The following is a 4,549-nucleotide window of genomic DNA, read 5'->3' on the forward strand; positions in this document are numbered from 1 at the left end:
ATATATTTCAAAAAAAATAAACATCTATAATAAAATAAACAAATCTAATAACAAGGTTAAAACAGTGTGGCAAATCGTGGGTGAACTAACAAATAAAATCAAGACAAAAAAACTGAAAACACGAGCCTAAACATAAATGGTAGTGATATAAACGACCCACATTTAGTGACAAATACTTTCAATACCTTTTTTGCATCCGTTGGAAGTACCTTCAGCGCCAGCATTACACCACGCGGCCGCCCTGTCATCAACCCCACTAGCAATACATTTTTCTTATCGCCAGTAGAACCTTGCGAAATGTTTAAATGTATTAAAGAGTTAAAGAATAAAGCTAGTCATGGAATTGACGAAATTCCTCCTTGGCTTGTCAAATTGTGTGCCACTGAATTAATATACCCTCTTACAGATCTTATAAACCAGTCTTTTTCCTTCGGAATTTTTCCAGAGAGCCTTAAAATCTCACTAATAAAACCAATATTTAAAAAGGGAGACCCTTCAGATACCCAAAACTACCGACCTATAGCTTTGCTTAATACCTTTTCTAAGATATTTGAATCCATTATGGCTAACAGACTCACTTCCTTTTGCGATAAATTTAATGTGTTTGATGACCGACAACACGGATTTAGAAAACAAAGATCCACTACACTAACTGTTTACAAATTTGTTCAAGAAACGTTAAAATTTATCGACAATAGAAAATACGCGTTCGGTTTGCTCCTAGATATGAGCAAAGCGTATGATCGAGTACGACATGACATACTCCTTAATAAACTATATGGAATTGGTGTTCGCGGTACAGCGCATGAATGGTTCAAGTCCTACCTTATGAATCGCCAACAAATAGTCGAAATAGAATTCTACGATGACAGTACTAAAACATTATCTAAAATCAGATCCTCCACAATAAACACAACTTGTTCTATTCCACAAGGCAGTGTGCTAGGCTGCATCTTTTTTATACTATACATTAACGATTTACCAAAATTATTCGATACAAATACTAATACAAATACTAATATCAAATCCCTACTCTACGCAGATGATATTTCATTTATCTTTCCCAGCATGAACACCACTGAAGTTACTAACACTTTGGACACTATTTTTAATACAGTTTTACCTTGGCTTGAAGAACACAATCTAATCATAAATCTACAAAAAACAAACTTGGTTCAATTCAGACCCCACCAAAGATTGGCCTTAAAAATAAATTATTCACACCTATCACAACCTTTAAAACTTACCAGCGCCTGTTCCCTACTTGGCTTGGACATTGATGAAAACCTGAACTGGAAAGCCCACATTGATAAAATTTCAATCAAATTATCCAGATTTGCATATGCTCTAAAACAAATTTTAATAAACACTAACTTAAAAACCGCTATTAGTGCTTACCACGCTTTTGCCCAGTCTTGGCTGCAATACGGTATAATTTTATGGGGCAATAGTGTAAACACTAATGATTTATTTCTACTACAGAAAAGGTGCATACGAGTGCTAACAAACTTAAATAATGAAGACAGTTGTAGGCCACATTTCCCAAATTTAAAGATACTCACCCTAACATCACTATATATTTTAGAAACTTGTAAATTTGTACGGAAACACGAAAATTTATTTGCCAGCCCTCATAATCCTGAACCTCAACATCATAACTTACGCATCCGCAATAAACTTATTCAAGCAGTTCCAGCTAATCTTCATATGTTCAATAGAGGCCCCTATTCCATGTCCATCCGAATATACAACCAGATCCCCCAGTATATAAAAAATGAACACAAATATGTTAACTTTGTAAATAAACTCAAAACTTATCTTGTTAATGAATGCCCATATACTCTCCAAGAGTTCATGGACAATTAAATAACTTATTTATTTATAAATTTATATGAAGCGTTAATACTTAAGTTTTTGTTTTTACCTAGTAAAATGTGTAGTGTTAATGTTTAATGTAAATGTAGTTATAGCATATAAATATGTTGCCACGCCCTAATAGGGTCCATGAGCACACCTACTTTGTAACATCTTATAACACCATGGATGCAATAAAGAAATATGAATATGAATATGAAAATACTATATAATAAGTCAACCCATTTTCACGCCAAATTACTCGACGCGTGCGATAGCCCCCCGGCCCCCGCCGGGCGAGGGGCGAAAATTAGTCCAATTTGTAAATGGCGACGCGATGAACATTAGTTGCTGTTTGTTCTCGTTAATGGTAAGATTTATTAGAAAAACATATGTAGGGTATGCGGGATTGTGTTTTTATATGTTTTGTGATAAATTTCTTGTCCGAGGTCGGATAGGTTACTACAAAATCGTCAATAACTACTCAATCATTAATCGACAAAACATAAAAAAAAAATTTTTTTTTGTTTCAATAGTTAAGAAGTTTTGAGAGGAAAGGGGGATGGCGATGGCGGCTTCTCCATACAAACGTCGTCCTCGTTGTTTTCCTCGGTGTCGACATTATGTCTTTCTCTGGAAAAAGATAAAAATCACGGATCTAATTAAAAATGACAATGTAAAAAGAAACTTTATTTCCTTACAATATTGCTGTTTGTCTCATAAAACGCATTTAAACTCGATAAATAAGTCTGACCACGTAATTTATTTCAGTGCAAAGAACTCTGAACTGAAAAATATGTCCCATAATACTGTTTGGTTCGCGCCAAAACAATAAATTAAGAAAAAACACTGAAAGAGTCAATTTACGTTCGAATTCGAAAATTTAAATCGGCTGGAATCTATTGGCGGCGGAAGAGCCAATGAGAGCGCTGGGCGGCAAGAGGTAAACGTCAAATGTAAATTAAGTGCTTTTTTAAGAAACTCGTTTGGCGCGAAATGGGTATTTTATTCAGATTTACTGCGCATTTCGTATAATATGTTCAGTTGAGGACTTAGATGTTGTGTATGCCTACATTTTTAAGGACCCTTTTGTATGGAAAGCCAAATACATAGTTATTTTCCCCTCACTAGCTCGGAAACACGTGTTTTGTCCTTTAATACCAGCGTGTAAAAACGCATTTTATCCACTATTAGGTAAAGTAATTTGACCTTGAATAAAGTCAAATTACCTGCTTTAAAATTGATAAAAGTAGGTGAATCTAGGTAGTAATAAAGATGATTTACCACCTGTGGAACTACCGGAAGCAGTGATAAACGCATTTTTTGCCTTGTAGTTTCCTCGCTATAGTGAGGGGAAAAGTTTTGTGTTACACTCGGGTGCAAATTCTCGTGTGTTAAAAAACTCGCAAGTTCAGGAATCCTTTCACTTGCTCGTTTTTCAATTTCACACTCGGCGTTAAAATACAACTTTGCCTCCTTATATAACAAATAACTACTGTAGCGCGGCAATATACAAGTAACAATGTAGATATCTCTACGAATTATTTTACCTCAGTGGAGCTTTTGAAATTGCTACGCGGTAGCTCGTAGAAATCGAAGCAACCCGTATAATATTTTTTTTAATGTTTCAATATGTATGTAAACAAAATGTGTTTAATATTTTATTAATTGCGTACGTCGATGTACAATTTTCATTAGGTATGTAGGTAGTTTTTTTTGAAGATATTTTTCTACAACGCTATTACGCTAAAAATATTTCAATTTATAGGTAAAACATAGGTCTATGATAAGTAAACAGGAAAAACATTTTCCCCTCACTAGCTCGGAAACACGTGTTTTGTCCTTTAATACCATCAGCGGGTAAAAACGCATTTTATCCACTAGTGGGTAAAGTAATTTGACCTTGAATAAAGTGAAATTAACTGCTTTAAAATTGATAAAAGTAGGTGAATCTAGTAATAAAGATGATTTACCACCTGTGGAACTACTGGAAGCAGTGATAAACGCATTTTTGCGTTGTAGTTTCCTCGCTATAGTGAGGGGAAAAGTTCTGTATTATACTTGGGTGCAAATGTATTTTACTTCTCGTGTGTTAAAAAACTCGCAAGTTCAGGATTCTATTCTCGAACCACTCGCTTCGCTCGTGGTTCAACTATAGAATCCTTTCACTTGCTCGTTTTTCAATTTCACACTCGGCGTTAAAATACAACTTTGCCCCCTTGTATAACAAATAACTATTGTAGCGCGGCAATATACCTACAAGTAACAATGTAGATTATTGTAGATATCTCTACGAATTATTTTACCTCAGTGGAGCTTTTGAAATTGCTACGCGGTAGCTCGTAGAAATCGTAGCAACCCGTATAATTTTTTTTTAATGTTTCAATATATATGTAAACAAAATGTGTTTAATATTTTATTAATTGCGTACGTCGATGTACAATTTTCATTAGGTATGTAGGTAGTTTTTTTTAAAGATATTTTTCTACAAAGCTACGCTAAAAATGTTTCAATTTATAGGTTAAACATAGGTCTATGACAAGTAAATAGGAAAAACATTTAAAACTACCATAAACCAATGGGATTTAGGTAAGTCTAAACAACTAATTGAAATGTGCCTTATTGAGCATCACATAATAAGTAGGTTTTCCAACACAAGAAATGAACATAGAAAATTATCATTGTATCCCTTCCC

This window comes from Leguminivora glycinivorella, chromosome 26, assembly GCF_023078275.1.
Source record: "Leguminivora glycinivorella isolate SPB_JAAS2020 chromosome 26, LegGlyc_1.1, whole genome shotgun sequence".
In the NCBI taxonomy this organism is placed as follows: domain Eukaryota; kingdom Metazoa; phylum Arthropoda; class Insecta; order Lepidoptera; family Tortricidae; genus Leguminivora; species Leguminivora glycinivorella.